Source organism: Crocodylus siamensis, chromosome 3, assembly GCF_052110815.1.
Source record: "Crocodylus siamensis isolate JL-2025a chromosome 3, ASM5211081v1, whole genome shotgun sequence".
NCBI lineage: Eukaryota > Metazoa > Chordata > Crocodylia > Crocodylidae > Crocodylus > Crocodylus siamensis.
In genome coordinates this window covers 59493690-59517612 of record NC_143397.1, presented here as the reverse complement: position 1 = coordinate 59517612, position 23923 = coordinate 59493690, and positions in this window count along the sequence as shown.

Here is a 23923-nt window from a genome sequence, read left to right as displayed (position 1 = left end):
CAAGAGGCTCCATTGCAAACACAGGGCCAAATTCTGGTTGATCTAGCACTGGCGTGCTGACGGTAAAACAGGCCCAAGAGAATAAGGAAGAGACAGTTACTCACATTGTAAGAGTAACATTTTTACATAGATCAGAGCACAGGAGGGGATGGGAATGACTGCAGGTTGGGACGTACAACCTGGACACTGCACAGAAGGGCACATTTGGTTTCCATCACTAGCACTGCTTATTACAGGTTGCTTTCTAAGCAGGGTGAAGAGAGACTGTACTTCTTTAACCATTTTGGGTTGTGCTGGAATTTCTCTTCAGAATACAGGAGGTCTGCCCAGCCTGTTACTTAGGAACTTATAGATAGGAAATCAGGGTGTGTGTAGATGAAATGGGGGCCCTAAATTGAAGAAGTGGGTTTTAAAAAATATCACTTCGGTTTAGGGCTGATTAAACCCTGTATCATGCACACACCCCGCTGTCAGTCCGGAATATATCTGTGGTCTTACAGGTTTCCCAAAGGCATGTTGGAATTACCAGGTTTTGACAAAAGTACAAGCATCTGGCTTGGGATTTATGAGGTAAAAAAACCGTATCTCCTGCATTTAGACATGTTAAGTCGTAGCACAGACATTCTTTTGTTCTAACAAGAACTTCAAAGTTATTCTATGATATTTATGTATAAAAATACCAGGAAATAGAGTTGACACTGCAACTTTGTTGGAAATATTGAAGACAAAAGCAGAAACATGGAGCATATATAGCCTCTTAACTAAATAAAAAGTCAGCAGCAGCAAATCAGCAGAAAATGCTTTAGCGTCAGAGATTTAAAATGGCTGCTGGCATCCTAGCTTCTATCTAGTGAGCATTGGGTAGACAAGGCATGGCTTCGACTATACCAAGCAAACATACAGAAAGCCAACAAACCACAGAGAGGATAAAGAACTTCCTTTAAAAATACCCTGTTGCTGTCTGTGTGCACAGATATGTCATTAGCACTGTTGCCAGCTATTTGAGTCTTGGTGTTTTCCCTAAAGCCACAGCTGCTGCAATCAGACTACCCCAGAATCTCAACTTTCTTTCTATCTAATTTCATAGATTTCATAGACATTTGGGCTGGAAGGGACCTTGGAAGATCATCGAGTCCAGCCCCCTACCCAAGGGGCAGGAAGTCAGGTAGGGTCATAGGATCCCAGCAAGATAAGCATCCAAATTTCTTTTGAAGGCATTCAGTGTGGGTGCTTGAGCCACCTCTGATGACAGGATATTGCAGATCTTGGGGGCTTGGAGAGTAAAGATATTCTTCCTTATGTCCAACCTGAAACGGTCTTGCTGAAGTGTATAACCGTTTGACCTTGTCATCCCTTGGGGCGCTCTGGTGAACAAACATTCCCCCAGAAACTGGTGGGCATCAGATCACCCCTGAACCTGCACTTTTCCAGGCTAAAGAGCCCCATGGCTCTCAGCCTGTTGTCGTAAGGTCTGTTTTCCTGACCTCTGATCATGCGTGTGTCTCTTCTCTGGACTCTCTCAAGCTTCTCCACATCCTTTTTGAATTGTGGAGCCCAAAACTGGATGCAATACTCCAGCTGCGGCCTCACCAAGGCCGAGTACAACGGGAGAATGACGTCCTGGGATTTACTTGAGAAGCATCTATGGATACAAGCCAGCGTTTTGCTCGCTTTACTAGCCACAGCATCACATTGAAGGCTCATGTTCATCTTGTGGTCAATCATGACCCCCAAGCCCTTTTCATCCATAGTGCCAGTCAGCCTAGCACTGCCAAACCTTAAGGATGCTGCAGGTTTTTCCTCCCAAGGTGGAGAACCTTGCATTTTTTGGTGTTAAACACCATCAGGTTCTCATTTGCCCATTTCCTGAGCCTGTCAAGGTCAGCCTGGATCACCCTCCTGTCCTCAGGTGTGGATGCTTTACCCCAGAGTTTGGTGTCATCGGCAAACTTGGCCAGTCTGCTTCTGACTTCAATGTCCACATCATTAATGAAGATATTGAACATTATGGGCCCAAGGACAGAGCCTTGGGGGACCCCACTTGTCACAGGGCACCATGATGATTGACTTCCATCAATTACCACCCTCTGGGTCCAACCACAGAGCCAATTCCCCAGCCAACAGACGATGGTGGACCCATGGCCGCAGTTGGCCAGTTTTGCCAAGAGGTGATCATGGGATACCAGATTGAAGGCTTTTTTGAAGTCAAGATATATGACATCAATCTCCTTTCCCTTGTTCAGGTGATATGTCACCTGGTCGTAGAAGGAAATGAGATTGGTCAAGCAAGATCTACCCACAACAAACCCATGCTGGGTATCCCTCAGGAAATTGCCATCAACTAGTCTGTTAAGGATGGCCTCCTTGATAATCTTTTCCAAGACCTTGCCCAGGATAAAGGTCAGGCTGATGTGTCTGTAGTTTGCCGGATCCACTTGCCTCCCTTTCTTGAAGATAGGCACCACATTGGCCTTCTTCCAATGTTTCCTTTCTTAAAAAGAAAGAAAAAAAATCCTTGATCTATGCTTTTGTTAAAGTGGTACATTTATTCATGGTTGCAGAGAAAAGTTTGAAAACATTAAATTAGTGCTGGCTAAAGGCTCAAAAAATCCAGAAGTCAGAAAAAAGAACACCAAAATTTATTGGTTTTTAAAAGGGTTAGATTTTTGGGAAAGTAATTCATGATCTTCCTCTTTTCTCCTCTATCAGGGTTCTAGGGGCTGATGCAAAGCCCACAAAAGTCAGTGGGGAATCTTTTTTATTGACTATAATGGGCTTTGGATCATGCAATTAATTAGTAAGGGCCAGATCTAAAAAAGGAGTTTAGATGCCATAACATCCAACTTTTAGGGCATATTATACATCACAAAGCACATCTGTGCTGAAGCAAGAAATGGCACTTTACTCAGGCTAATTAACCCTGCTAAATTTCCTGCATCTCCCCTGGATCTCAGGTGATTGATTGAGGCCTACCAGTGAGATGCCTCTGTCTACTTAGGAACCAGAGTTCCCTCCAGAGGGTGGGCTTTACACGATATTTTTGACAGAACTGAGCATGGATCATGCTTTAAAAGAAGAGAGAGAGAGAAAGAGGAGGAGGAGATGGTGTTTATTACATCCTAGCTGAGTAGTTAGAGCACTCACCTAAGAAGTGAGAGAGCTCTGTTAAATGCCCTCCTAAGCCCAAGAGAGTAAAAATATATATCACCCACTTCCAGGGATGTGCCCTAAACAATACTCCTCCCCAATACTCCTCCCCTCTTGAAGTTGGGCCAGTGTGCAGCCAAGAAAGCAATATTCATGGGACCAGAAGGAAAGCAAGCATAACAGAGCTCAACTCTGTAGCCTACTGCTTAGGGCACTCAGAAGGAGCATCTACACGTGTGGTCTAATGTGGAGTAACCTATTTGACTGCTCATTAGAGTGCCATGGTAAAAATCACTCTAATATGCAAATGCACAGTAAAATTAGGCTACTGCATATTAAGCATCACTAAAAAAGTGTGCGCTTTAGTTACCATGAATTAGGGCAGCCTAATGTGCATTTAGTTAGTACCTCACATTAGAGGATGCCTATACATGAATGTGAAGGCTGCTCTGATGCACTGTAATTACAGTACATCAGAGCAGACTTGATTAATTGAATCTGTTAGAACATGGTAATTACTGCACTCCAGCCAGTCTCTGCATCTCATGTATCAGTGTCCTTGCAGTTCAAAATGGTGGTAAGGATGCTTTACCTAATGCTCATTTGATGAGATTTAGATAAAGCACCCCTGCTGCCATTTTGAAGCCTGGGGACACTGATGCATGACATGCTCTGGGTGCTTTAATTAGGGTGGCTCGGAGGGGCCTCTCCCCCCCTTCACTGCCTGGGCCACATGTATAGATGCCTAGAAATACTACATTTAATGTGAAGTAGCAAAAGTGCATTAATGAACATGTAGACGCACCCAGTTGGGAGCATGCTTTGGGAGGCACCTTATGAGCTTAGGTCCCTTCATGATTCAAGCTGCAAGAGGTTGGTCTAATCATGTTTTTATGTTATGCTTCTGAAGTTGTCTCAGGTCTGTTTTAGGCACTGGAGTCCTTCTTGAATCTGGCTCTACATTGCTTTGGAGGGGAGATTCTTTATGATCAAGGACTTCAGCTCGCCCCTACTGTTGCTGCTAATGTTACTCTAGCTTCACAAACAATATATTTGCATAGTGTTGTGGACAATATTACAAATGATGCCTGACATCTAGTCTCTGCAACTCTAATCCTTACTTTCATTTTTATAGTAAGAATAGTAAAGAATAATTAAATCAACAGTAGCATATCAAGTCAGTCACAAATCATTCACATAGTTATTAACTGACATAATACAACCATTTTTAAAGCAAAAAACTTGAGTTGAGAATAGAATTGGGTCTTCCTGATTCCTGGTCCTATGAACAACACTAGAAAATGCCACTCCCCTGGAGTAATTTGCTACAGAAAGGAATGAAGTTCCACAATCACCACTACCATTCAGTATTAAATAGATAACTTATAAATCCTGCCTTGGACTTCTTCTCCTACTGATCCCTGACTGCTGTAGCAGTCCCTACAAATATGTTCCAAATGGCTTCCAATTGTTCTTAAATACTTCTGGAAGTTGATCTGGCCCTAATCAAACTAAGGATTAGATGAGAGCAGCTCAGATTAACCAAGGGTCAGGCTCTGAGAAAGTATAACTACCTCTTTGGCTGTGGACAGACATACATTTGTAGCACTACATTTGTAGTATTTTACAAAAAACATAGCACTAGTTGGGATGCACATATGTTTGGAGCACCGGAAAGTCTCTGCAAAGGTGTGTTCTGAAGCCAGGAGAGCCATAGGGGATTGTTTCGTTGTGCATCTGCCCTGCCCCCAGCCCACCATGGACACCTTGTCAGTAAGCTCAATCACTGACAAACTGCCCTTTCCCCTGCCAGGGAAAGGGGACCACTGGGTAAGCTGCCAGTGATTAGCAAGAGAGAGGGTCCTCCGACAGCTTGGGGAGAGCCCACTAGTGCCCTAGGGACCGTCTTCCACTCTGACAGCTCGCTGACCCTTTCTGCTGCCACCAGCCTGAAAGTATCTTTCCTGCTGCTGTAGTGAGCAGAGATGCAACACCCTCCCTCCCCCACATCTTGGCTGGGCTGCAGCTCTGCCCCCACATTGGGCTGTCATGGAGCACGTTTCTCCCCTCCAGCCTTGCATGTGGGCAGAAAATGAACTACTGTGGGATGCTAGGGGAGAGATTCTTGTAGTGCTACACATAACTGTACATATGTTACACATGGCACTAGAAAACATAGTACTACAGAGAAGTTCCTGTTTCAAATAAGAACATTTCTGTACTGCCTGCACCATTTTTACAGAGCTACAGGCAGGGCACATCTGAACACCTGCTTTCTGTAGCTACAAGGGTATATATAGCACTATAACTCTGGCATTTCTTTGCAGATGTTGTGTCACTACCAGTTTAACAACAACAATCTCCTTCTTCCATTTAGGAAATGCCTCAAATTATGTCCATGTTTAGAAAATTCAAGACTCCTAAAATAATTACTTTATTCTGAAAAATGTAATGTATTTGCACAGTCCACCATTTACAGCTACACGTAGAATAGAAAACTCAGTCCAGGTGTGTATTTCACTAGCATTTCTGATGACAGAGATCTTCCAAATACCATTATTGTAGTTAAAATCTCACCATGTGAGTATACAAAGGGTAGAGACTGGCAGGGTTCATAGTAAACAGATGAGATGCAAGCTTAACATGAGGCATGACTGAAAGAACTACAGGATCATTACAAGCTTTAGGTCAGTGTTGGAGCACGGATTTGAGCCTGTGAGCTGAGGACAACAATAGGGTAAGTCAGGTAGGATCCACTGAATGATCAGATGTTTATCTTTATTTGACTTTGAACAAATACTATTTACCAATAGCCAAGGGATAAATATAAAGTGAAACATCTTATTCAGATTCTAAAGAAACATCTTTTGGATTTGAGCAAACTAATCAAAGTAAGATTGCCAACTAATTTAATATTTGTCCTTTTTTATTCTGACTAGTCAAAATCCTACTTAGGCAGGATAAAATGTGTTTTACCAGCCATTTGAATAACAAGCTACCCTAACATTGAGTAATGAGAGTACTGTACGTTCTGAAATAAAACAGGTGTGTTTTCATCAGCTCTGGGTAAGCATAGTTTCTACCCTAACAAGAATCATGTCTAATTTAAAGACACTGCATTAGGTCTACAGTGGCTGAATTTTAACATTTGATGTGCATTGCTTTGATTTCAGTGCAACTCTGTACCAATTAGACATTTTCCTGTTGATAGGTAGCAAATTCAAAGGCTATGCAATACAGGCTTGCAACTGTGCCCCAAAACACAACTGATTTCTGTCAGCTCAAAATATTCTATTAAAATAACAGAATAGGTCATGTATCTTATTTAAACAGAAAACACAATAAGCTACTTTAACCACTAAGTAGTTGTTATAGGTTAGTAAAGCAAGGGACTAGACCTTGTGCTGTGCTTTGCAGAAAGCATCCTGGATTTATGGGCTGCTCTAAGGCCAACATGCTTCTTGGGACTGCTCCAATTTATGGCAGCTGCCAATTGGCTCTTTTGTAGCTCAGCAGAGCCAAAAGAAAGAATGTGTCAATCGCTCCTGCATGCATGTGTATCACACCCCTTCCTTTCCTGGCTACTCCTCCCAACACGCTCCTAGATTGAGGACCATGCAGGAAAGTGGTATGAGGCTTATCCATCAGCCCCATAGCGTTGGGTGATTTTCCATAACCTGTGTAGGTTCACCATAGGTACTCACTGTCTATTCTGTACTGCCAGAATTATGTGAAGGAAGCTTAGCCTGAGTCAGAATCTTGTCCAGTTACATTACAGCTTTACTTAGTAACACACAAGAAAACCAAACCTTGTGAAACACTTGCCTAATCCTTGACATAGTGCAAAACAGAAACTTTGACAACATTTAGAGCTTGATCCAGTGAGGTGCTGAATAATTCTCTATTACTGAGCACAACTCTGAAAAAAATCAGGCTTCCTTAATGTCTCTTAAATTAGTTTCCTAAAACAGGAAATCATCACAAAAATCACTGTTTTGTAAAGAGCGATTACTTGTCTCTACATTGTTTAGGGTGAAGCAGTATCTTCCCATCACAAATCTAGTTTTGTAATCTTTCTCTCAATTACCAGTATTTTACCAAAACTAAAACCATCAACATGAGATTCCACATGCATTAGGACATTCAACTCAAGACAAAAGTATATAGTAATTATAGAAAAAGTAAGTCGAATCACTTGTGAAACATCTCTCAGAATCTGAAGTTGCTTTCACTTGGGAGTCATTTTGCAAACCTGTTTTTGGCCTATTGTAGCACAAAATTGGCTGGACCTAGAAACTTTTGTCTTGATGTATGTGGGCAGTTATGAAGACTGATGCTTTTGAGCCATTGTGAGGAATAGTTGTGGTTAACTAGTGAAGTAATGAATTGTTTATAAATCTATGTGAAACCCATCAAATTTGGGATTGCATATGACAACTAATCAGGGTTTAAAGAATGGCTCAGTCATCTGTTGTGGGTCTCCCTAATACCGTGCCATGTGTACTTAGGGAAAGCCTACACACGAGCTTCCATGCAGACAGTAAAACATTACAAACCCTTTTGTCACAACGAGTAGAGAACAAAACTTGTACTGCAGCCCCAAAGGATGGTTTTGCTTTCTTCAATTATACTTCAGTACACACAAAAGCTACAACATTATTTTGCAAAGGCCAACACTCAAAAGCTAGGAAATGCCAGAATTAAGTCTATCTGTACAGCTTTAAGTGTCCAACCCTTGTGCATATGCATTATCGTTCCTATATGCGACTGTATGATTAAATATTTTTCCCCTCGCAAGACTCCTGCCTCATTCAGTATACAGAAGTGCTATTATTTTGTTTTCTCCTTGTTAAATGCGCTGCTCCATACCTTACTTACTGCCTATTATTAAAACTATGCTCTGAAGACAGAATTAGTCACTTCACTTTTGATTTTCTATGGCGCTCCTCCTCAGTCATACTTGACTCCAAGATGAACATGAATTGTCAGTGTGACAAAGTGATCAACAAGGCTAAATGCACTTTATCATCCATTAGAAGATGCATGATGAACAGGTGCAGGGAGATGATGCTTCCCCTCAATGCAGCACTGGTTAGACTGTAGTTGGAGTACTGTGTCCAGTTTTGGGCACTGCACTTCAAGAGGAATGCAAAGAATCTTGCAACAGTTCAGAGGGCCACTTGTATTGTTAGAGGCCTGCAGGCAGGGACCTAGATCTGTTCAGCCTTCTCAAGAGAAGGCTGATCTTATGGCTGCCTATAAATTCATCAGAGGAAGGCAGCAGGGAATAGAAGATGCTCTATTTACTAGGGCACCCCCTAGAGCAGCTAGGAACAATGGCCACAGCAGATTTGGTTGGACAATAGAAAGAACTTCTTCTCAGTAAGGGTTGCCAAAATCTGGAATGGGCTTCCAAGGGAGGTGGTGCTCTCCCCTACCTTGGGGGTCTTCAAGAGGAGACTGTTTGCTTTTCCCTGTTTTCTGCCTTGACTTGAGAATCTAGTTCTCAAGTCAATTAAACTCTCTTCATCAGAAAACTGTTCTTTCTCTTCTTGTAGTTCTTCATCTTTGGCTAGGGACAGGTATTCAGTTCCTGCAATAAGAAATTCTTAGTGCTGGAAAAATAAATTGGGCCTTGCGGGTACAGATGTTCTATCCTCTTGGCTGGACGGCTACACAAATGCCTCAAAGGCAGGCAGGGGGGAGAAGGAGGATGGGGCTACACGGCTACTTCTTGGGTCCTCCCACCTCTAAGAGGCCAGTGATTGACATCCTTACCTTTTCCAGTTGGGGAAGTGGGAACAGACTGCCAATGAGCAGGTGGCAGGAGAGCTGTACATGTCCCAGAGCTCCCTGGAATGGGTCATGCCACAAGGGAGTGTTCCTTTCCTCCTGCGCAGCTCTGGGGTGACCCCGGTCTGTGTAAAAGGTGGAGACCATTTCCCTGCAGCAGGGATGGTTTCCCTTGAACCATCCCAGAGATACCCAAAATGGACTGAGCTGCAGTGCTTTTGTCTCCTACCTGTACACAAACCTGGATCACCCCAGAGTTGTACTAAAGGCAGGGGTGCAGAGGAGGCAGGATTTGATCTGTCTGGGTGTGCCCAGGACAGATAAGCCATGGCGAATGGTTTCTGCCAGTCCAGTGATCATCAGGGACTGCCAAAACAGGGTAAGGAACTAGACCCGTCTGGGGACACATGGGGATGGGGCAAACTGTGCTGCCTCTACACACTGCCCTTTGTGCAAATTAGGGTCACCCTGGTCTATGGAGTAGCTGAGGTGGGAATAGCAGGGGTGACAAAGCACTATTCAAGCTTTGGCAAGGTTGCCGCAGGGCTCCCTGACACCTTGCTGCTGGTTAGGCTGCTGGGGGACAGTGCTCTCTCTGCTTCCCTTCCTCTTCTGAGATACTGCGGGGCCTCAGGACCAAGAGAAAAGCATGCAGCCCTTCAAGCTGGCACAAGACAACTGCTGAGAACTTCTGGTTGGAAATGCTCTTTTTTCACAAAAAATATTTTTACAAATGTAATGCCTATCCACAGCCTCTGTCACTATTGCAACAAATAATATGGGAATCTTCCAGATAATCTTCTGGATAATGGTCTCCTTTCCTATGCAGCCCTGACTCATCCCCAGAGCAGGTTCACCCTGAGCAATAAATGAGGCAGGGAGCCTGTGGAAAAATAGCATGGGATCATGTAGCTTAACTCCATCATATTGCATGCATGAGAAGAGGTTGAATTATAGTTGCACAGGCAATCCTATCATACCAAATGGCCCCCAGACCCCTTTTCCATTTCCTTGGCTCTCAGTCTTCTTCTCAAGCCAGCTGTCATCCTCTGCCCCCAATTCCCAATCCCACTACATATTCAGCCATTTCCACATTATTCTACAACTCTCAATCCTTTTTTCTCCTTGTCCATTTAGTCCCATTCCCCCAGACTCCCATTTTCAGTGTCCTGTTACTCATACCTAGCAGCCTATTCTCACCTACCCACTTCCTTACTCTTCCCTGTTTTCTACTCATCCTATACTCGTTCCATAGAAAAGGCCCAATTCATTTAAATCAGCAGCTTCCACCTCCATATTGCTGTGACTCATGAGGGGTGGGCAGTCATTGAGAGTACCTTGTGTGGCCCACCACAGCCTATTTCTGAGAAACTGCTGAAACCTTTAAAAGAAAAAAAATCAGCCTGGAGCAGCACCTACTACAGAAAATTTCAGCCCAAGTGGTTAAAACTTGTCAAAAGAACCAGCAACTGAAAATAGGATTTTTAAATCAGAACTACTGAAATACATTAACAACCCCACCTATAATAAACAGTCTGCAAGAACAGGATTTAAATGAAATAAAGTATATCTTATACCATCCCCTCTTAATCCTCTTAGACTGCAACGTGGGTCCAGAAAGGATGTGCCCCATTCAACATACCAGTATGTGCAAAGTAATATTCTTATATTAACCTTTGTTATTAATGAGATAATTTTTACTTTCCTTAAAGGACTGACCATTAGTATTCCACTGGTCTATTGCCATTTTCCCCAGAGACAGTGTGTGTGACCTTCAGTAAGTCATTTAGCCTCTCTATCTCCCTGAATGGAACACAGCTGTAATAATGCTTATCTGTGTAGCTGTGTGTTGTTAGGTTAAATTTAGTCATTAGTATAGAAAGTGCTTTGGTACTTTGGGATGAAAGGCACTGTATGCAGAAAGTGGAAATTATTACTAATATTATAAAATGAGTGGGCACTGCTCCGATTTAGCATTAGCTCATCATACCTTAGTTGCTAACTGAATAACAATGGGAAGAGAGGGTCTCTTGTGTCAGTCCCTAATCAGCTATACTGGAGGTAGTCACAGTAGCTAAGGATAACTGGTACAGTGTGAATTCTGGGGTCGGAATTAAAAGGGCTTAATACAACCAATAAGACTTTTCTTTAATCTCTATAAAGCTTCATAAACCAGTCCCCTCATTTTTAGCATATTGTTTTTGATTCAATTAATGTGAGAAGAGACTTCTGTTGAGTGACATGAAACATAGATTAGAAAGCACTGAGCTGACCACAGGTGATTATAATATTTTATTCATCCTTTGTGATTACACTATATAATAAATAGAAGCAAGGGTGTGACTTCAGCAATAGAAATATTGTGACGAGAGACTGGAATGGAAGGAATAATTGGAGAACTCATTAATTAATGCTAACAAACTACACACTTTTTAATGCTGGGAAGATCACAATTATAGCTAATAGGAAAACCTGGAGATAAAACCCTTTGGAAAAAAATTAATTGCCAATAGGGTCCACAGTAATGAGGAAAGGAGGGAAATTATATCATTATATTAAGCAAGTGTCAAACAAGGTTTTACAATTTACAGAATGTCTTTTCAATTACAGATTTACAGAACTCATTTAATATGATCACCTTCTCTTATTTTTGATTTATAGGTTAGATCAAGACCTGTTAAAGAATACAATTGCCCCCTCTCTTATTCTTCGTTCATTCTAATTTGTGTAAAACCCATCATCACATAGGATTAAGCATACAGATCCATTTTAATAGAAGAATAAAGACAGGACATTGCTGAGACTTCCATCAGTCTCTCATTCTTCTCTACATGTGATTGGCCAACCAGCTTACTAAGTCATTACATGCAAAAACGGCTACTACATTTTTAAAATGTAATTCTTGATCAATTATTAGTTAACATTCAAGGGCCATTCTACACAAGTCTTATCTTCAGCAAATTAAAGGAATTTTAAAATCCACTTTAAATTAGCTGTGGAAAATTCATATGCATTTATTATAACAAAGAAGTATTCCTTGAATGCTTGTCCTTATAGTAGAACGTCTTACTATATATATTAGGGCTGTTCAGCCTCTAAGTGGCTGAAGGCTGCCTGCCCCTCAGGTAGGGTGGCCATCATTGAGGACAGTCCAGTTGTCCTCTGTCCTGTATTGATACGAAACCAGATGCCTTTATGTCCTCTTTTTTTCTCTTGAAGAGATTTCATAACAACAGAGGACAGAGTAGCAGAAAACCGGAATGTCCTCTATGATGGCCACCCTACGAGGGCCCTGGTACTGCTCTCTGCCACTGCATTGGTTGCCCTCTCCACCCCCCTTGCTGCTCTTTGTGCCCCCAGTCTCCCTTTCCCTGCCACTGTATTGCATGCCAAGGCTCCCTGACTTACCCTTAGCTTCCTTCCCACAAATTCTCTTGCTGCCCGCTGGCACTCAGGCACCCCAGGCTACGGGCTTCTCCAGCACTAAAGGCTGTGGTGTGCTGTGCTGTGCTGCACTACACCACCCCTGAAGCAGGAGCAGGGGCATGAGAGAGAGAGGGAATCCAGAACTCCTGGCTATGGTGCAGCTGAAGAAATGGGAGGAGCGGCACCCAGGGACCGCAGTGTAACCCTCCCAGGTTGCACGGGGCCTTTGGACTGCCAGCTGGAGAGCCCTCATATAGAAGAGCCAGGTTCTTTGGGTAGATGTGATATCTTTTATTAGACCAGCTGAGCAGTTGGAAAAAAGTTCTTTGCAAGCTTTCGGGGCAATCACCCTTCTTCAGGCACAGGGAGTCTCTGCTGTTCTGAGATCTCCAAGGAATGAAAGAAGCTAAAGGGGTGACAGGAGGTCAGTGAGAATGTAACTAGGTGGAAATTAGGAAAACAAAAGGTAGAGAAGGGGGGACCCAAAGGTAAGTAAAGGAGACTACCGTAGTAGTTTTCCAAGAAGAAATTCTCTCTCCTCAGGGGTGAGATTCTCAGTAGATCTTTCTGATCAGTGGGAAATTGCCACTCCAATTGACAGTTCATCTAGACTGTCAATTATTAAAAGCATAGTACTAACAGTCACCTAGACCAGAGCCTGTCCAACTTCAGAGTGACTGCAGACTATATGTGAGCTGCACCCCAGAAGCCCTGCCTCCTCTTCCCCACCCCATACATGCCTCACCCCCACCCAGAACCATGGGCTCCCGAGGTCCCAGAGGTCACACAACCTCCAGGGGGAGAAGGAAGAAGCTGAAGCCAGAGGAGGAAGGGTGAGTTGAGAGACCCTGGCAACAGCAGTAGCAGCTACGCTGCAGGGGGGGATATCACAGCAGGAGCCCTCAGGCTCCAATTTAACCCCTTGCTGGCTGCATGCAGCACACAGGCTTCAATTTGAACAGCCTTGACCCAGATCACTACATCTCTTTCAGGATTCTAATGAACTGTCAAAACTGGAGTTAGGTGAAAGGCACAGCACATCTAGATTTGAGTACATGGTTTCACATAACACAGCATGATTGTGTAAATGTTCCCTGAAAGAATAATGTAAACTTTACAAGATACAATACTGCACCAAAATTCCCTTTCACTAGCCACAATTCTGGCTATTGTTTCCTCCCCATCACTGTTCTTAGAGATGTATTTAGAAATTTACACTTCTTTGAGAAGCAGCCTCCTTTCTCTTGTTAATTCGAGATATGCTGCACTCAGAAGTTTACTGCCAATGGAAGAGATTGTAAGCTAATGTCACAGTCACTTCAAATAGATAAGGCAAGAGGATGTTCCAGGTAAATGTTCTAGACCAGGGTGACCAGACATACTGAAGTGTCCACAGACTGTACTGAGTTTGCATATGAATGTTTATTAATTCCAGAACCACAATCCTCAAACATATAATGGTCCTAGATGCAATCTCAGTCATGGTTACAAAGATATGATTCCATTATATACGCTTTGATTCTAGTGGCTTGTCCTATAATGTATCTTGATAGTTAGCTGGATAATGTGTCTAATACATGCCATGGCTCTCTTTAAACAGACAGAAATAAATTTATTACAATCTCTATTATAAAAGAGATGCAGGCCACTATCCCCTCCATAATAAAGGTAGCCAGGCAGTCTCTTCATGGCAACTGCATAACTATTTTCACTGCCTGTTATGAATGGGCTGTTTGACCAGCATTTTTATAAAACCTAAACAAGTTTTCCTTCTGGCAGCTGAAATAGAACATCTCCCCTCATTCTTAGACTTCTGTTTCCATAATGCATATGTTGTATTGTTGTCGTCATCAAGATATGTTGCACAACTATCGTGCACGTGCTAGTCTAACAAATAGCATTAATATTGGCACTTGTAACTGTACAAGTGGAAGTCAAAATGATAACATGATTACATTTTCATGGCACATTATGTGATTCAGCATCTTTTACCCTGCAGGGTATTTTTTCTTTCTTTTTTCTTCTAATACTTTATTGATTTTCCTGTCATGGGGACATCTTTAATATTTTGTTTCTCCTTTACAATGTAGACTACTGCATTTAAGAATTTATAATGTAACCTAATATATATATATTTGTGCTTCCAGAAACTGATCTAAATTTTTTATGAAAACATCTTTAATAAGCCATACCTTACTCTTTTGTCTTGTAAAGGTGAATACGTTGACTTCTTGAAGATTCTAAGATATATTCAGTATATGTCCCAAAGGATTCCTGTTTGGAAACATAGGTGATAAAGACTTTTGAAAGCTTTGTGGGAGTCTAATCAGAGAAATGCCTTGAAAATGTCTGCAGCTTATTATTACTGTCATAGTCATTTAACTTGGTTATCTTATAAAATATTAGTATTGGATATTGTTATGGGTATGAATTCAGAGTCGAAACTAATGCAAAATCAACTATAAACTACAGACAACCAATAGGCTTCTACAGGGATTGAATTCCGCCTTTCTCTTTTGTTGGCCAAGGACTAATCCCTTAGCATCTAGAGACATCTAGTGACTGAATAATATATTCCAAGTAAAAGTATTGTAGATATGACCTCTTTATGTTTGCTTTTTTTTTTTTTTTTTTTTAAATGTGTGGCAATTCTGGGTCAAATTCTGGTCTATCGCGTCTACATAAAATCCTTTGCTTGTAAGAACTATTTGGGGGCTGAGGGAAACAGAATAATGGAGTCAGACTTTTAAAAAGTAATTGAGAACCCATAGAGTAACTCAGGGAGACAACTGGGGCACTACCTTCAGATGTCAACTTGGAGGTGGGAGGACTAGGGAACAAAAATAGCAGCCTCCACTGAAAGCTCAGCTGTGACCACTGCCCCACGCTCTGCAGGCCAGGGAGCAGAACTCCCCAGTTACACCTCTGTGGAGAACCTGTGTAGACTGACTCATCTGCTACCATTGGCTGGGAGCAAAAACAGTAGACATGAGTTACCTGTTCCTCCCCACTATAGATTTTCACTCCAGTGAGACAGACTGATGTCCCTGTGCACATTTTGGGACTGGAGATTATGAAGGCAGAATTTACTCAAGATGGATGATCTCTCTTGACCTTTCCATACAGTTATTAAATAGTTTGGATGTACAGGTTACCAATGCAAGATGGGTGTCATAGGTTCTTCATCACCGTGGCTGCTCCTGAAAAGGAAACATTTATCTTTACTTTCAGGTCCCAGGTTTCAGTTTGCAACACCTATTTGTAAAACAATCTTATTATGGAGTCACTGAGACATGATAAAAAAATAACTTTGTGCTAAATCTTTGAGCTACTTTTCAGATTAGAATTTGAAATTAATTGAAATGATCTGTTTGATGCATTCACTTATTATTTGGAGCTCAAAATAAGTCTCATTCTAAAGCTCTTTGCAAACTGTGGTAGCATTACTCAGTCTTGCCATGTACGATTTTACAGAGAACATTCAACAGAATAACAATGAATTAGGACTAAATTAATTTTAATAACAGAAATTATATTAAGCCATTGGAAAGGTAATTCACCCTGCTCTGGAGCAAAGCATAGTGCATCAGTAACCCAGCTGATAGCATATGAGAAAGTGATAAACAGAATGGAGAACAGAATGGACACATTTGATATGATTTGCAAGCATTTAACTGAAACTGCACACAGTGACTAATTCAAGTAGTTTATAGTTTGCTCAGTAATGCATATCTCTACTAATTACATCCTACCAAAGGTGCATAGTATGGAGGACTCCAAAACACACTTGACATCTGTAATACCAAACACAAAGTCAATTCCTCCCTAAAATGTACTTCTAAGCCACTCTAGAAGTGCAGGGAAAGGTATGATGGGATATGATGCATGATCCACACAATCGCACTTCCTGTCATGCCACACATGCATGGCAAGAGGCATGATTGTGAGATCGCAAATTAGGTCCTATCATATCTTACTACCAGTGGAAGCCTGGAAATTGTATGATCGTGATCCCAGGCTCCCCTTGCATCAGCAAGTAGTATATTCCCAGAAGCTGGGAGACTGCAGCTGATGTAATCTCCTGCATCCCTGTAGCTGGAAGCCCACATCTAATGCAACTGAGGCTCCCAGCTGGGGGCCCATGTGCATCTAATAGCTTGGGAGCTCACAGCTGACAGACCTCCCAGCCTGGGGCACCCCAATGGCTGGAAGCCCACATCTCGCCCTGCACAGACCCCTACTTGGTCAGCCCCCCAGGGAGAGAGAGGTAGGGGAGGTACTCAGCAGTCCCCCACCAGTAGGGCAGGGCCCCCCAAATCCTGGGCAGAGCCCCCCCTTCCCTGAGAGCAGCTTCCTTGATGGCGGGCCCACTGCGCATGCGCATAGTTTAAAAGGGCCTGCCAACAGCAAAAAAGCCTCAGGCTCTGGAGCAGCGAGAGACATGCGAGGGAAAGCCTGCTGCGCTCCCGCTTGCCCGAAGCCCCCCAGAGACCCCCCAGCAGCTGTGGAGCCCCCCCCCCCCGCTGACCCCCAGCACAGCCAGAGGTAAGTGAGGCCTGTGATGGGAGGAGGTTAACCCTTAGCAAGTGGGAGGTGGCTGAGTGGAGCCGGGCCAGGTCTCACCCCACCCAGGTCCCTATTTCGCCCAGCCCCCCAGGGAGCCACATGAACAGGCTATGCAAACAGGTATGCTTGTCTGCCGGTGCATGACCTAGCGCGGAGTTAGGAGGGCAAGCAGGAGGGCTGAGGCCCTGATGGTTCCCTCGGGCTCTGCGGCCCCTCCTCGGCACCTCAGAAATGGCAATCCAGATGGAGCCTATGATTCTGGGCTCCATGCAGACGGAGCCCCTGGCTCTTGGCTGCGGGCTCTGCCTGTCCCTTTTCAGGCTCTGGGGCCAGGGAGCGTAGCTACCTCCCCTTGTGGGGTCTGCTGCAAACCAGCTGGAGGAGCTCCAGGCTACAGTCCAGAGACTGCGTGCCATCAGGGACTGCGACCAGGAGATTGACTCCTACTGCCAGGCCCTCCTCCCACAGGAGCCGGACGGTAGACCATGGTCTCCCTCCAGGACAAAGGAGGACTCCAGGACCTCCCGTTCTGTCTAGTCAGGAGCATGAACCAAGGTGGTCAAGGGCCCTAAGGCCCGCTGCACCAAGGCCTCTGCCCCGCCGGAGCTCAGCAACAGGTATGAACCTCTTGCAGCCTCAGCAGAGCCTGCTAAGTTGCCAGCTCCTGCAGACTACACAGGCCCAACTGCAGCTACTGCCTCCACTCTTCCCAAGACAAAACATAAAGTGTTTGTTGTGGGAGACTCCATCCTGAGGGGGGCAATCTGCCACCCCGACCCCTTAGCTTGGGAAGTCTGCTGCTTCCCGGGGGCTCGCATCTGAGACATTATGGAGAAGATCCCTAAGCTCCTCCAGCCCACAAACCACTATCCTATGCTCCTTATTCATGTGGGCACCAATGGCGTGGCTCAGAGCCCTCCCAGCTGGGTCATGAGGCACTACAGGGTTTTGGGAACAGGGCTAAAGGGTCTGGGGGCACAAGTGATGTTCTCTTTGATTCTCCCACTCTCGGGGTATGGGCTGAGGAGGGAGAGGAGGATCCAGGTAGTCAACCAAAGACTGCGGCACTGGTGTCACTGGGAAGGCTTTGGCTTCCGTGACCACAGCCCGCTCTTCAGTGAGAGAGACAGTGAGCCACTGGGAAGAGATAGAGTCCACCTTTCTCCACGGAGGCTCTTCTCAGCCAGACTGGCTGACCTGCTCCAGCGGGCTTTAAACTAAGCCCACTGAGGGACAGGGGGACTACCACCATTGCTGGTCCGCTGAGCAACCCTTGCAAAGCCAGCAGGCCAAAGCACTTAAGGGAGCACACCCCTGCCCCAGCCCTGGTACAATCTGCTGGCAAGGCAAGAGCCCCCGAGGGGACACTTGCCTGCCTGTACACAAATGCAATGAGCTTGGGGAATAAGCAGGAGGAACTCATCTTCCTGCTTAATACAAAAAATGATGATGTTATAGGGATAACAGAGACCTGGTGGGACTCCACCCATGACTGGACCATGGCTATAGATGGCTATACCCTGTACAGGAAGGATTGAGTAGATAAAAGGGGTAGGGGCGCAGCTCTCTACATTAAGGAACACTATGCATCCCTGCAAGTTGATGTTGGCGACCAGGGTGCATGACTGGAGATCCTCTAGGTTAAAATCCATGGGGAACACGGCACAGGGGACACAATGGTGGGAGTCTACTATAAACCTCCCACCAAAGTCAAGAGCTTGACCAGGAGTTCACCCAGGAACTGGCTGAGGCCACATGCTCCAGGACCATGGTTGTCATGGGTGACTTCAATTACCCAGACATCTCGTGAGAGGATCACTCAGCAAAATCAGAGCAGTTGTAAAGCTTCCTAAAGTGTGTGGATGACCTCTACTGGGGATGACCTAAATCGGTGACCTAGTGATTGATGGGAAGCTGGGTGACAGCGACCACGAGCTGATCACCTTCACCATCCACTGTAAAGCTGACAAGTCAGTCAGCAACACAGAAGTTGTTGACTTCAGGAAAGCCGACTTTGACAAGCTCAGGAGACTTGTCAGTGAGGCCCTAATGGACCATGACCCCAGGGGGAGGGGAGTTCAGGAAGAGTGGTTGCTCCTCAAGGAAGCGATCCACAAGGCACAAGCTAATTCTCTTCCACCTTGGAGGAAAGGCAGCAAGAGGGCACAGCAGCCCCCTAGGCTCTCCAGGGATCTAGCAGGCTTCCTGAGGCTAAAAAGAAAGCCCTACAAAGGATGGAGGATGGGATTCACTTCAAAGGAGGAATATTCTGCACTGGTCCAGTTCAGCAGGGAGCAAACCAGGAAAGCTAAGGCTGCAACTGAACTCCTACTAGCTTTGAGTATCAAGGACAATAAAAAGTCCTTTTTCAGATATGTGGGGAGCCGGAGGAAAAGCAAGGGCAACATTGGACCCCTGCTGAACCAGATGGGAGAACTGACAACTGACACCCAGGAAAAAACCAACCTATTAAATGGGTACTTTCGCCCATGCCTACTATGGGACAGGGCGGTCCGAGTGAGGGAGATCCCCTGCCCATCATCAATGATGACCTCATGAAGAAACACCTTGGAAGGTTGGATACCTTCAAGTCATCTGGCCCTGACAATCTACACCCCAGGGTACTCAAGGAGCTGGCGAGTATCATAGCCCAGCCTCTGTCACGAATCTTTGAGAACTCCTGGTGCTCTGGTGTTATGCCCAAAAACAGGAAGGCCAATGTGGTGCCTATCTTCAAGAAAGGGAGGAAAGTAGATCTGACAAACTATAGGCCCATCAGCCTGACCTCTATCCTGGGGAAGGTCTTAGAAAAGTTTATTAAAGAGGCCATCCTTAATGGACTGGCCAACGCCAACATCCTGAGGGATAGCCAGCATGGGTTTGTTGCGGGTAGGTCTTGCTTGACCAATCTCATTTTCCTTTATGACCAGGTGACCTATCACCTGGACAAGGGAGAAGAGATTGATGTCATTTATCTTGATTTCAAAAAAGCCTTTGATCTGGTATCCCATGGTCATTTCTTGGTGAAAGTGGCCAACTGCTGGCTCAGGTCCACCATCATCCGCTGGCTGGGGAATTGGCTCTGTGGTTGGACCCAGAGGGTGGTGGTTGATGGAAGTCAATCATCATGGTGCCCTGTGATCAGTGGGGTCCCCCAAGGCTCTGTCCTTCGACCCATCTTGTTCAACATCTTCATTAATGATGTGGACATTGGAGTAAGAAGCGGACTGGCCAAGTTCGACGATGACACCAAACTCTGGGGTTAAGCATCCACACCTGAGGACAGGAGGGTGATCCAGGCTGACTTGGACAGGCTCAGAAAATGGGCGGATGAGAACCTGATGGTGTTGAACACCAAAAAATGCAAGGTTCTCCACCTTGGGAAGAAAAACCTACAGCATTCTTATAGGCTCGGCAGTGCTACACTGGCTAGCACTACAGAAGAAAGAGACTCAGGGGTCATCATTAGCCACAAAATGAACATAAGCCTGCAATGCAATGCTGAGGCTAGTAAAGCGACCAAAACACTGGCTTGCATCCATAGATGCTTCTCAAGCAAATCCTGGCACATCATTCTCCCATTGTATTCAGCCTTGGTAGGTCCACAGCTGGAGTACTGAGTCCAGTTTTGGGCTCCACAATTCAAAAAGGATGTGGAGAAGCTTGAGAGAGTCCAGAGAAGATCAGAGGTCAGGAAAACAGACCTTATGACAACAGGCTGAGAGCCCTGGGGCTCTTTAGCCTGGAAAAGCGCAGGCTCAAGGGTGATCTGATGGCAACCTTTAAAAGTTTATCAGTGGTGACCACCAGTTTCTGGGGGAATGCTTGTTCACCAGAGCGCCTCAAGTGATGACGAGGTTGAACGGTTCTAAATTACTGCAGGACCGTTTTAGGCTGGACATAAGGAAGAATTTCTTTACTGTTTGAGCCCCCAAGGTCTGAAATAGCTAGCCATTGGAGGTGGTTCTAGCACCTTCATTGAACATCTTCAAGAGAAAACTGGATGCATATCTTGCTGGGATCCTATGACCCCACCTGACCTGCCCTTTGGGCAGGGGGCTGGATTCAATGATCTTCCAAGGTCCCTTCCAGCCCTAATGTCTATGAAATCCTCCCCCCTCACAAACCCTGTGGTTGTCCCATTGATCTGCAACTGGGAGCTGAAACCCCATTTGGTCCCATTTATATTCTTTCAGAGCCAGAGCTACACCCACTCCGGGAATATGTTTACGAGAATTTAAACAAAGGGTTTAAAACATTTGGCTAAACCACGTATGCCCTGGTCCCTAATAGTGGTGCTGATGGTGTCTGGGCTTCTGGTGGAAAGACCAAGTTTAATGGTGCCAGGTTGGAGCACAATCTCTTCTCAGACAGAAGCAAGGTTGTTAGTGCTGATGGGATGAGGTATTTTGTCAGTGTAGGAGTATGAGGCATGAGCATATAGCAGTGACCATGTGGATCCTTACCTGGTGAAGCCAGGGCAGGAAATGACATTGCTGGATTCCTAGAGGGAATCAGAAGGCTGCTCAAATGCGCCTTAGAGCTGCAAACCTTGACTTTTCTTGTCCTTGTGTTGGAGAGATGTCAACAAAGCCAGTATACTAGTGGTTGATACTTTTACAAGCGTCTGCAGGAATCATATATGCAATGCCTCAGAATCTTAAAACCTGTTAACAGTGCTGGCACATAGTCAGACTTATGCCTCTGAAAGTTTCAACAGGATTCACTATGGGCAGTGGATTCTTGGAGCTTCTAAGATGTATCAACAGAATCTTTTGAGGGCTGCAAAATCTTGGGTTTGGATCAACAAGGCAAGGAAACAAGTTTCCCATTGGAGATATTGACATAGGACTTTTTCTTGGAGCAGTGGGACAAGACCGATCTCGTCAGAGCCAGGGAGAAAGAAGGTCTGTCAGACGCACAAATGAGATGTGGGCAGTCAGAACTTGACCCCAGAGGGTTAACAACTCTGTGGATCAGGAACAGCCAACATCAGGAAGCAAGTGTCTCAACCAGAGTCACAAGAATCAGACTTGAGTCACTAGCCAAGGCCAGCAGTTTGAGGAAACGTGACATGAGCAATTAGGTGCAACTTGGTATCATATGCAGATATGATACTCAATCCCATTGTGCAAATCATCTATGAAGATGTTGAACACTACCAGACACAGGCCAGACCCCTGGGGAATCCCATATAATACCTCTTTCCAACTAGACATTGCGCCATTGAGGACTACTCATTGAACACAATGATGCAACCAGTTACGTATCTACATTTAAGTACCTTTGACTTTAGCTTGTTAATGAGAACGTTGTGGTAGACAGTGTGTCAAAAGCTTTATACAGCCCTAAGTCAGGGGGGTTGGGAACAGGAAGCAGGGAATCAGACTTTCGTCACTAACCACAGCAGGCAGTTTGAGGAAATGGGACATGAGCAATTAGGTGCCACTTGGTGTCATATGTAGATATGATACTCAATCCCATCGTGCAAATCATCTATGAAGATGTTGAACACTACCAGACACAGGCCAGACCCCTGGGGAATCCCACATAATACCTCTTTCCAACTAGACATTACGCCATTGAGGACTACTCATTGAACACAATGATGCAACCAGTTACGTATCTATATTTGAGTACTTTTGTCTTCAGCTTGTTAATGAGAATGTTGTGGTGGACAGTGCATCAAAAGCTGTGCTAAAGTCAAGGCATATCACATCCACTGCTCTCCTCTGCATACACAGAGCCTGCCACCTTCTCAGAAGGAAAGTAGGTTGGTCAGGCATGACTTGCTCTTGGTTAATCCATGCTGGCTCATCCTGATCACCTAGTTCTCCTTTAGGTGCTTCACAATGGATTTTTTGTGGACCTGCTTCATAATCTTTCCAGGTATTGTGGTCAAGGTGACCAACCTATAGATCTCCAGATCCTCCTCCTTTCCTTTCTTAAAGATGAGTGTTGTGTTTGCCCTTTTCCAATTATCTGGGACTCACTTGACCTCCACAAGTTCTCAAAGAAGATAGCTAATATCTCTGAAATTATCTCTGCCAATTCTTTCAGTACCCTAGGGTGCATCCCATCTGGCCCTAGTGACTTGAAGGCATGTAAATTCTTTAAGTAATTTCTAAACTGTGCTTCTACTGCTCTAGGCATTGTCTCCTTCCCTGTCTTTGCTGCCAACTCTACTCATTACCTGATAGCTGCCCTATTTGTGAAGACTGAAGTAAAAAGGCATTAAAGACTTCAGCCTTTTCTGCATCATCCATAACTACATTGCATTCTGCATTCTGTAAGGGACCTATGGTGTCCCTGGTCTTCCTCTTACTTTTGACACATTTGTAGAATCCCTTTTCATTGACTTTTATGTCCCTGGCCCTTCTCAAAGTCTCCAATAGAAGTCTCTGAATTGGAACTCAGTCTCATGAGCAAGTAAACAGAGATCTCTTCCTACAGCCCAAAGACTGAGAGAAACTGAGGATCAGGAAGTGCGTGCTGCTCTTCAACCCCCTGGCACTGGGATATGGGGGGGGGGTAGGGCTATATGGTACTGCTAGAGCAGAAGTCAGGGCATGAGTACACCCACATCAAGAACATGTATATGGACAATTATTTGAAGGAGAATGAATTTTCTAGAGAAAAGAGATGCTGTAAATTTGTTCTATATGGATTTCACTAAAGTATTTTGGTACAGTACCACATGGGAAATTATGGGATATATACAAGAACTGTAAGATGGGAAAGGAACTAACTAAATAGGAGATAACAAAAGGTTGTGTTGAAAAAGGAAGTATTACGTTGAAGGAGAGTTACTACTGGGGTTTTTCAAAGACTGGTTTTGGGGTGGATCCAATTTATTCAGGGGAATGAAGAGCCTGTTTTATCAGAAAAGACTAAGAGAATATCAACAAACTTATTGTGCCAAACAGCAGGGCATTCAAATATACTGTGCTATTCTATACATCCTAACTAACAGATCAGAAGCAGGCCTCAT